The sequence below is a fragment of the Chionomys nivalis genome, chromosome 9, assembly GCF_950005125.1.
Source record: "Chionomys nivalis chromosome 9, mChiNiv1.1, whole genome shotgun sequence".
Taxonomy (NCBI): domain Eukaryota; kingdom Metazoa; phylum Chordata; class Mammalia; order Rodentia; family Cricetidae; genus Chionomys; species Chionomys nivalis.
Genome location: NC_080094.1, coordinates 51,235,351 through 51,247,503, shown reverse-complemented (window position 1 = coordinate 51,247,503; position 12,153 = coordinate 51,235,351).

Genomic DNA, 12,153 nt, shown 5'->3' with positions numbered 1-12,153 from the left:
CTCAGAATAGTTATTTTATAATATTCAGAATCACAGTAGTATTTTTGTTCTCTTTATTTGTGTGTCTTTGTGTGTGCTTGTGTGTGTAGCAATGCAACATTCATTTTTATTGTAGGATAATGTGTCATGTTACAGAGATGTTGCAAGTTGCACTTCTACTTAAATAGTAGACATTTGGCTTCTTCAAGTTCTAGCTACTACAAGTACAGCTGGTGTTAGCATTTGAACAGCAGTCATTTGTGGTTTCATTGTCTTGGATAAATGTTAGGAAATGAAGTGATGAGGTCACACAAAAGACATGTGCAGCTATTCTAAAAAGCTCCCAAATCCTCTGTAGTCCCATCAACAGTATTCTCATGTTCCATATTCTTTATATCCTTCCCATGACTTAATACCATCTCTCCTTTTTAATATAAGACACTCTAATATGTCCAAGTATCACACTATAGCCTGAAATTATGTTTTCTTAATGCCTGAATTTTGTGAACATTTTTACATGTTTGTTTGTAATCTGTAGATCTTCTTTTCTAATATATTCTTTCAAACATTTGACTAAATTTATTACATCATTTTAATGTTTCAAAATTTTATAATCTATTCTTGGTCTGAGTATTCTGTGTGTGCTTGAATGTGCATTTCCCTTGTTGAACTTTATTTTATCAATTTTTCTTTCTTCAATTTCAATAGTTGTTGAGTAAAATCGGTTTTTACCACTCTACTGTCCAGTTTTGAATTTTTTTGACACTGATTTTGGAAAACAGATTTCTGTTTTCTTTACATATGTGAATATGTAGATGGAAATGGATACATAGACCCACAACTGGCCAACATGCAGAGAATAAGAGATTGTGGAGTTCACACCTTTAAAAGGGTCATTTATAACACACCTTTCTTCCCAAGGATCAGGGAACATGATGGAGGAAGGGTGAAAAGATTGTAAGAGTCAGAATTTTGATGTTTTCTTTTTGTTGTTTTTTATTTTTTTTCTTCATTTGTATATTTTGACATTTGGGTTTTTGTTGTTTTCTCATTGTATTGCTCTATTTTGTTTTAAATAAGATAGATAGATAGATAGATAGATAGATAGATAGATGATAGATAGATAGATAGATAGATAGATAGATAGATAGATAGATAGATAGATAGATGATTACTGCAGGGAGTGGCTTGTTCATCCCAGCTGCCCAGAAAACTAAATAACCACACAGAAACTGTATTATTTAAATCACTGCTTGTCCCATTAGCTTTAGCTTCTTATTGGCTAGCTATTACATATTAATTTAACCCATCTCCATTAATCTGTGTATCACCACGAGGTTGTGGCCTACCAGCAAAGTTTCAGCACATCTATCTCCAGGGGCTCCATGGTGTCTCTCTGACTCTGCCCTTCTTACTCCCAGCTTTCAGTCCAGTTTTTCCTACCTACTTATCTTCTGCCCTGCTAAAGGTCCAAAGCAGTTTCTTTATTCATTAATGGTAATCACAGGACACAAAGGGGACTCCCACATCACCTCCCCTTTTCTGTTTAAATAAAAAAGAAGGTTTTAACTTTAAAATAGTAAAATTAATCAAACAAGAATTACAGTTATAATATTTATTTTTATTTTATCTTTTATTATAACTAAGAAAAACTATAACTATATTTATAAATTCTTTAACTCCATCAAGGACTCCAGAAGGATATAATATCACCTGAGTATATAGTAAGTTCATTGTAAGCAACTTTCAAAACTCTAGAATTGACAGAGATATCTCACTGCCTGAACAGTCACCCAAGTTCTTCTGTACTGTTGGGGCATCTGTCTTCAGTCTACAGATCCATAGCATCTAACAGACTTTTTCATGAAGCAGGAAATTTTAAAGACAGTTCATTCATTTTCTTCTGTGTCCTGCAGAATGTCTCACAGACTCTTTTATGAAGCAGAAACCCCAAAGGATCATCTTACTTTTAGGAAAGTTCAACAGTCATTTCTCTGTAGATCCTGCATGTACAGTTAAGCGGTATAGGCAAGAGCAGTTTCTTGTCTAAGTGACTAACCAACTCCATAAGGAGCCTCTTCGATGTCCATCTTTCTCTTGAAGTAATTGGTGCTGACAGGAGCAGATGTGTCTTATTGTCATAAGAAGTCCTAAGTTATTAAAACTTTTTAAGTGCTATATTCTGAAATCTTTGAAAGATTTGAAGATACCTATCTAATTGAATATATCTCTGTACATCTAGAAAATCTAACTAACATGACTACAACCTTGACTATTACAGATGAGTACCTATTAACTTATATTTCTTAATTATAGACTACATTTTAAAATGAGCTACACAAACACAATACCTTAATCAAGATTAGAAATACACATACATATAACAAAATTGACCTTAAATTTGTATCAATAAACCAAGATTCATACCAATGAAAATTATTCATCTCTATAGCATACCCCTTTAAATGTAAACAAACAGTTACAAACAAGATTTAGGAATATGGGCATAGTTCTGTCCATACTGCTTCCTACTGTGTCAGGTCTTTCATGGTGTATCCTGTGTACTAGGTTCATCTCAGTTAGCAGTTGGGCAAAGTAATTTTTTGAAGGTGTTCATGGTGACCTTTTAGGTAGTCTTGCTCCATCAAATCATATTGGTCTAGAAACAATTCGTAGGTTCTCATCTTCGTAAAACAAAAGAAGAACCTCTTTTCCAAAACAACATATCCTTAGACTCAAATTTTGGAATCAAGATACCTTTATGTTGGTTTAACTTAGCAGCCCATACAATGAAATATCTCTCTGTATTTAGCTCCTTCACAGTCCAAAAGTTCAAAGATAACACAATAATATACATAATCCAGAATCTCTGTGAATTTTCCATCTTTATATGTGGCTTATTTTTATTTATTCTTTTTAATCTATGACTGTCTGTACTCTGCTCCTTTAAAGACTTTACCCCTTTTTTAAAGTATTAACTTTATTTTACGATTTTCCATACTCTTTTTCTTCTCTCTTCCAAGCCTACATACATTTATCCAACACTATGACTCATCTCGATTTGTCTTTATTGCATATCTGTAATTATTTTCTGACCAGAAGTGCTTTTTAAAATGCTAAGTGCTCAAGAATCCAAGCTGCAACAGTACTAGGCTACATATGGTACTTCCTGTTTGCCCTGCCCATTCTAACATGACAGAGATGCTTGATGCTTCTGAGAGCCACACGCATCACCCCACTTCCAGGCACAAAGAGAGTCCACAATGCCATTAAGTAAGCCATAGCACACTTCTCACAAATCCCATCCAAAGACTTGGTCTCCCGAAATGGCCAGAGGTCGTGCTGGCAGCATGTCCCAGAAAGCCTGCATTTCAAAATGACACAGCTTTTTTTCTTATGCTGCTGTTATGTCAGGAAAATCTCTTTTAAAGGAGCTGCGGCATGCCACCAGAAAAAAAAAATGTAGCTAAACTTTGCTTTTTGTGCCTAGAATTTCTTTTAAAGCCCCCTCAAGTTTTACATGGATTTATTCCACCATGCTGGTGCCAATCTGTTGCAGGTAGTGGTTTGTTTGTTCCAACCACCCAGAACTGAAATAACCACACAGAAACTGTATTATTTAAATCACTTTTTAGTCCATTAGCTGTAGCTTCTTATTGGCTAACTCTTACATATGAATTTAACCCATCTCTATTAATCTGTGTATTACCACGAGGTCATGGCCTACCAGCAAAGTTTCAGCATGTCTATCTTCGGTAGCTCCATGGCGTCTCTCTCTCTGCCTTCCTTCTCCCAGTATTCAGTCCAGTTTTTCCCACCTACCTAACTTCTGCCCTACTATAGGTCAAAAGCAGCTTTTTTATTCATTATTGGTAATCACAGGACACACAGGGGACTCCCACATCAGTTGATAGATAGGTAGGTAAATAGAAAGAAAGATAGAAAGAATGAACATAAAGTTGGATGGGGAAGATCAGGGAAGATTTGGGGAAGAATATGATGAAAATATATTGCATCAAAAACTTTAAATTAAAATTAAGAAAAAATGTCAGAGGTAGATGACTACTGAGAAGCAATGTTTCCAGACACAGCAGGGTAGTTACACAGATGAACTCACGGCAGTCATGAAACATGCCTAAGATGTGTTCAGACTCAATCCAGACAAAATCTGAGGATGGATGGGGAAGGTAGGCATGAAGTCCCACCCTCTCCTGATGAACTGTTAACAACTGATACTTGCTAGAAAAGGAAGAGTCAATTTTCTTTAGGGATGTGGCCCTTGGTAGGTCAAATGCACCCAAGTGGATGGCCACTCATGTAGGAATATATGTGTAACACAAATTTGACATGATGGGCTTTAAATCTGTGTACCCAGTTTTTGAGGTCACTAGGACTGGAACCAGTATTTATCCCTAGTTCATGAACTGGCTCTTTGGAGCCAATTCCCTGTGGTGGGATACCTTAGTCAGTCTAGATACAGGGAGGGGGAGGCCCTTGGTCCTGCCTCAAGTGATGTGGCAGAGTTTGTTGACTTCTCATGGGAGGCCTCAACTTCTATGAGGAGTGGATTGATGTGGGAAGTCCTTATGTATATGTGCTGCTTTTATTGGTTAATGAATAAAGCTACTTTGGCCTACAGTGCAGAATAGAGCAAGGTAGGAATTCCAAGCAAATAGAGGAGAAAAGAAAGTAGAGTTCAAGGGATACCATGTAGCTGCTGAAGGTGAAAGATGCCATCCAGCAGCCAGAATCTTACTGGTAGACCACAGCCTCGTGATGATTTCACAGATTAATAGAAATGGGTTAAATTTAAGATATAAGAGTTAGCTGAAAATATGCAAAAGCTATTGGCCAAACAGTATTGTAATTAATATAGTTTCTGTGTGATTATTTCTGGTGTGGGCAACCAGGAAACAAATGAGCAGCCTTTGCCTACAACGGATGGGAAGAAGGGTAGAAAATGGGTGGAGTGGGAGGACAGGAGGGAAAGGGAACTGGGATTGATATGCAAAATAAGATAGTTTTAAAAACAAACAAAAACCTTCAGATGCAAAGTTGGGTGAGTAGGAAAGGGATGGATCTGGGAGGGGTTGGGGGGGATGTGGGGTGAACATGATCAAAATTCCTTGAATGACTTTCTCCAGGAATTAATTGATTCATATAAAATATGAAACTTGTATTTGATTATATATAAAGTAATTGGTTTCCTTATGGAATTTTAATAGAAACTTTGTTTGTCTTGATAATCCTTTCTGATTCCAATTCCCCTGCCCATCCATCCCAGGCTTCTCCTCCAAGTCATCCCTTTCAATTTGCATGACACAAAGTATTCTATTACTCTCCCCACTCCCATAAACTCTTTTCCTCTTTGTCTTCTATTTCTGCCTTTGTGACTTGTATCTGTACTCACTACATAAACATACATATATAACAAGTAAAATCTTGGTTTCACTTATGAGAGAGTTCATGTGGTATTTGTCTTTCTGAGTCTTGGTTGTTTCAAATAATAATTTCCAGATCCATCCATTCTCCTGCAAGTTTCATGTGTTTATTTTTCTTCATGGCTAAATAAAATTCTACTGTGTATATACACTATATTTTTACTATACATTCATCTATTGGTGAACATATAGGCCAAATACATTTGATTCCTCTTATAACAAGAGCAGAAATAAACATGGAAGTTCCAGCAACTCTATTGTAACATTTAGAGTCCTTTTATTATATGTGATGTAATTATTTAAGTTGATTTAGCTTAAATACTTTATCACCTTTTGTTGTACATGCATAAGATTACAAAATGTGTGTTATTCCTTCAGTACAATTCAAGTCCATCTACTATTCAAACTGTGTATATTTAAAAAGTACCAAATGACATCTTTATATAGATATACTGAGGGAATTGATCACTATCACAGACTTATTAAATATTCACTTCCTCACTTTTGCCTGTTTTTATATAACAAGTCCATTGAAATTTACTCTCCAAACTCATTTTCATTGCACAATACAATATTACATAGTATAGTCACCATGCTGTACATTATTAACTCCATGACAGTCTTATTCAAACTGTATAATAACTATGACCATTTCACATCCTTTGAACATTAATACCCCTTCTTCACCTCCATCTTTAGTAACCATGTTCTGTGTTCTACTTATATATGCTTTACTATTTAATATTCATGTGAATTCATGAAGAGTTTTCAAAATGTGTATTCTATGTTTATATATTTTGATGTAAACTATGGGATTTTTAAGAGGTTGAACAATATCCTTTTATGTTTGAGTGAATGAATTTCCTCATCCATTTGTCATATACAGACATTTAAGTATTTTCTATATGTTGGTTATTATGAACATACTATAAGGGCTGTGGAGTTGTTTATGATTTTTGGGATACCAGTTTCATTTCCTTCAGGTACATATCTAGAAGAGGGACATATGATATTTTCTTCCTTAACTTACAAAAAATTTCCCTCCTGTTCCCAAGTTGCTACCAGCCCTACCAACAGTACACAAATGTTCTTTTCACCCCATACTCATTATCTTTGAATGGGAATCACCATTCTAACAGATACAAGGCCACATCTCTTTGTGGTTTTGATTTGAATTTCTGTTTTTAGTGATATTGAATAATTTTTCATATATCTGTTTACCATCTGTGGATCTTCTTTGCGATGTGTGTATATAAATATATATACATATATACACATATATACAAAAACACACATGCATACACACACACGCACACATATATATGTCAAGGTCCAGTGCCCATTCACAAATCATATCATTCATGTTTTACTTTTGGGTTTTATGATTTGCTAATGGATTTTGGATATTATCTCCATTTAAGAATACATGATTTGCAAATATTTAATCAATCAATAAATATGTTATTAGTTTGCTGCATTTGTTTCTGTGAAACTTTCTTGTTTGATGCAGTCCTGCTTTTCTCTTTTAACTCTCACTTTATGTTGCCTCAGCTTTTGGAGTAATAAAATCTTAGACTGTGAAGACTAATATAAAAACATGACATTTGTATCCTATATTTTAGTATTTAATTCATTCTGAGTTGATTTATTGCTTGTTAAGAGATTCTAGGGCCAAGAAAGATCTGCCATCATGAGCAGGACTAGCACCTTCATAACAGCTGGAATTAAATCTCCTTTCTGTAGCTCTGATTCTATTGTCCCCACTATGCCTTCTGCCATGATATTAAATTACAGGAAGGCTTTCTCTGGATGGTGGCATATTGATCCTGGATGTCTATATCTCTGGAACTGTTAGTAAGGTTATGGTTATTATGACATTACTCTGGGTTCACTCTTCTGGTAAAGCAGTACAAATGGACTGAAGTGGGTATCATAACTAAGAGATGATTACTTATTCCCAAGATCATGAAGATTCAAGTTTGTGTTTTATTTCAATAAATCTATGCTTTCATATCTTATATTTAGGTCCGGTCACCAGACTACATTTTCATATAGTGTGCTGTGGAAGGTCTGAATTCATTCTTAAACTATCAGGTATTCAGTACTCCCTGAGCAATTCTTTGAAAGTATTTCTAGAATCGGTTTGCTGCTATTTGTTGAAGATTGTTACATCTGTATTTATATGAGATAAAATGTCCTATAGTTGTCTTTTCTTCTTGTAATATCTTTTAACTGTTTAATATTATAGAAATAATAACCCAACATAATGAGTTAGGAAGTATTCGCTTCTCTTCTATATTTTTCAAGGGCTTTTGAAAGATTTATATTAATTCTTCTTTTACTGTTAGCTGGAATTCATCAGTGAAGCCCACCTGGATCTGGCTATTCTGATGAGAAGTATTTTAAATTATGAATACAATCATTTTTACTTGTTATATGTATTGCAGTTTTCTGTTTTACTTGAGTCTCCAGTAGTCTTTGTCTCTCTAAGAATTTTGAGTTTCATTTATGTAACCTAATTTGTTGGCATACAATGTAAGTAATTCTTATAATCCTTTTTACTGCTACAAACTTGGCAGCATTACTCTTGATTTCATTTCTCATTTTAGTATTTCATTATTTTCTTCCTTAACTTACAAAAAATTTCCCTCCTGTTCCCAAGTTGCTACCAGCCCTACCAAAGAGTCTAGCTAAAGAGTCTTGAGTTTTGCTTCTCATTTCCAAGAATCAACTTTTGGCTTCAGCAACTTTATCATTTCTCTGTTTTTTAAATATATTTTCTGGCTTCTCTGGCACTGACAATTTTCCCCATTTTCTTATTCCAAACAGTCCTTGTGTATATGAGTGTTCACCTGGGCACTAAAGACTGTGTAAGCATCTGTGGCATATCATGGTGAGCAAAACCAGACGTGAGTCTCAGACACTGTGTCTTGTTATTTGAATGGAAAGCAATTACATTATCAGACCATGGCATGTTTACTTAAAGCTCAATACATTTTAAAGACTGTATTTCTAAAGGAATATATATATAAAAGCAAGTACTTCTTGACATAGCATCAGTAAAGGATTTATGGCAATGTAAATAAAGAGACGGGAGCAATCAACAGCAGGTTCCTGTATTCAGTGTTTCTTAAACTTTTTTTTAATGCTGCAACCATTTAATACAGTTCCTCATGCTGTGGTGACCCCCAACCATAAAATTATTTTTATTGCTACTTCATAATGTAATTTTGCTGCTGTTATGAAACATAATGTAAATATTTTTGAAGATAGAGGTTTGTCAAAGGGGCCATGATCCAAATGTTGAGAACCTGGACAAAGATGCTAATGAGGAAGAGTCAATATTTGCTTTTCTTGTGCAGGGAACTGAAAGGGAGAATGCGGCTGGAATACAGGTAAGAGAAGTCTTAGGGAAATCTTCTAATGCTGAGCATTCTGCACTTTAGCTGTCATCCTTGGACTATACAGTGGATTGGGTATTGAACAAAAAATAGTTGAGAAAGAAGAGTCAAGAACTATTTTGCTCTGGCTTGTGAAATAGGGTAAATGCTGTTTCATAGCTAATTGAACTAAGTTCTTTGTGATACACATTGTAGTGTGCTACCCTGATATTTTGAGTTTAATCTCTTATTAAGTGAAAATATAGGGTAAACAACTTTACTGTATTGTAATAGTATTTATTGGTACTCATGATAGCAAGCAACAAAAGGCAACCTGTGTGTACATGTGTGTGCTTTTGAGTGTGTGTGTGTGTGCGTGCACACATGACAGTATGAGGCAATTTAGAAAAGAATTGAGAAGAGAGAATTGAATGAGATTGTTTAAAAGTTTAAGGCTCCTTTGAGGATGGTGAACTCACATTTACAATATTCCCAAGAGGCATTTTTGTAGGGCACTTGACCTCTTGGGTAGACACAGAGACAAAGCAGAGTGTGTTCTGCATGAAGGATGAAACTTGGATCTGTGAGATATGATGATGTGTAGAGAAAAGCAGGAAGATCAAGAGAATTTAGAGTGTGGCTAAGGATATCATTAGAATAATGTACAGTAAGAAAATAGAAATCACAATGGACCTGAGAGGTGGAATTTGACAGGAAAGTCAGGAGTCAGTGGGTTGCATTTTACCCACCTACTGCCCAGGGCATCCTTAAAATTCCAGAAATAGGGACCCTTTTTGTGCTAAAGTGCATCAGTTTAATCCTCATAAAAATGCTGCTGATGTCAAATGTTGTGCCTGCTCTCAGTCACTAGACCCTGACTCAGCAGTGTGTCTTGAGGTGCCAGGGGCAATATCAATGCATGCAAGTGCAGAGTTCGATGCTTTCAAATTCCATTATATTTAAGCTAATAAATCTATCCAAAATTAAGACTTATTTTTTAATTATCCTTTCTTTTAGTGGTTTACATGTGCTAAAAATAAAAAAATTAAACATTAAATTTAAGTCAAAATACTACTATATATCTATACATACATACATATATATATATGTGTGTGTGTGTGTGTGTGTGTGTGTACACACATATGTACCCATAGAAGCCAGGAAGGAAGAAGTACCCCCCACTGGGGGTGAGGAGAAGAAAAAATTAAGGGATAATAGTAGTGGAACAGCAGAGTATAAAGGAGGAGACAGAATAATGTAGTGCTGTAAGCCATATGTTGGGGTGACATCTGTCGGGATTCGGCCTTGACCGTGTTCACACATTCCAGGGTAGGTGTGTGAGGATTAGAATTATTAAGCAAAGGGAACAGAGATATGAGAGAAATGAAAAACAGAAACACAGAACAGCACCGGGAGGGAAATCCAGTGAATACTGAAATATTTTCCTCCAAAAGGGAAGTGGGGAGGCAACAGACTTCATTAACATGCTATAAAGAATAGACCAAGTATCATGAAGTCAGCCACTCCCTGGAACCTCCTGCCAATTTCTTTGAAAGAGAAAAATTAAACTCAAACTCTCTGATCTTTTTAGTCAAGGTCGAAGGGACTCATATTTGTGGGCCATAACAATTTAGGAAGGAGAACAGGAGGAAAAAACAGCGGATAGGTTGGGGGAAGGCAAAACTAAAGCTATTTATGTTTAAAAAGCCATTTGGAAACCTATTGTCTTATGTACTTCCTATATATGTGCATTTTTCTAAAGAGTATAATTGAAGTTACTCTACATGAAAGGATAGGTTTCTTCAAGAGGCAATAGATTACCAAACAAGAAGCCTAGGGCCAGACATAAAATTTCTCTTTTCAAGTTTTTATTTGGGATATCTCAGACACCTCTACCCCGTAATCTAGGCTGTCACCATTTCTGTTGGTTTCCTAAGAGAACTTGTCAAACCCTATTATTAAAGTCATTGCATTGTTTGATCACACAGCGTGAATAGATCAACCTGGTACTGACCTGGGAAATATTCCCTGCTAGCTGGCTTAAAGAGTACCAGAAGGTACTCTGTAGAATATTGAAAGAGAAAAACCAGCAACAATTTTACTCATCTATGAGCCTTGTGAACTACATTAATGATTAGGCCAGCAAGATATACCCAGTATTGCAATGGCAAGAAGGTTGGGTGTAATCTGCTTCTACTCTTGCCATCTTGACTCTGGAACCCTTTCTAGGAACAGCAAGGAATATAGGAAAGACAGATACACAGGCACAGTTCACAAAAGCTGCGGGCAGATGGGCTGTGCAGGTTCGATGGAGCCATGCCTACTGCCACCTTAACCAGATACTTCAGCATGCTTGTTATTCACGGCACAGGGGTAGGGATTGTCAGTATCAGTAGGAGTTCTCTGTAGGCAATCCGAGGCTGCAAACATCGGGGAAGGGGAAGAGACAGTCGACAGTTTTTGCATGCACCAGTCAAACATTCATAAATGGCTGAACTTCAAAGAAGGCTACGCAAGTTCTGTGCCCAATTTCTCAAGGAAAGGATTTGCAAATTTCCCTTGGGTCTGAGGCCTTGGTCCTAGTCATAGACATGACTGTGTCACCAATACAAATTCACTCAGGTTTTCACTAAATGAGAGTTTCTTCTACTCCTTTCAATATTCAGCAGATTTCTGATTGGATTTAAAGCCTCCTCCCAGGAGAGAACTCATGTCTGTTACTATAACCTTGGCCAAGAAATAGTGGCTCTGGAGGTTTTAGGTCCTAGTGTAGAATGTTCTACTATGACTTTGGTAAATGGATGTAGTATCAAACTGCCTTCTAAATAGTAATCTTTGTCCTATAGATTAGTGTGACTTTCACTTCTTTTCAGCGAAGCTTCCTTTTTAATTAATAATGCTTAATACAGAGACCCACATCTGGCTAGGCACAGAATAAATGATTGTGGAGTATTAGAGGATACATGCAGCAACCATATCATATCCTCTCTACCTAGGACTTATTGAATATTGAGGAAGGCAGATCAGAACATTTAGAAGAGCCAGGGCATGGAGTGGACTGTTGTGAAGGTGTCTCTTGGACACATCAGACCATTGTACCAATGAATGAAGAACAGCTGTGACTACCTGCACCACATGTACACAGCATCGTGACAGTCAGCATTTCAGCATAAATGCAGGAGTTCTCCTGCTGATCTCTCCCAGCTCAGAAACTGTTGGAAGTTGACGGTGGCTGGGGGAGAGGGAGTCAATTTCTCAGGTGTGTGACCTGTGGTTGGGTACTCGTGCTCCAGTGGATACCCTACTCTCATACTTGTGGAGACAACACTAATTGGACACATTGTGCAATTTAA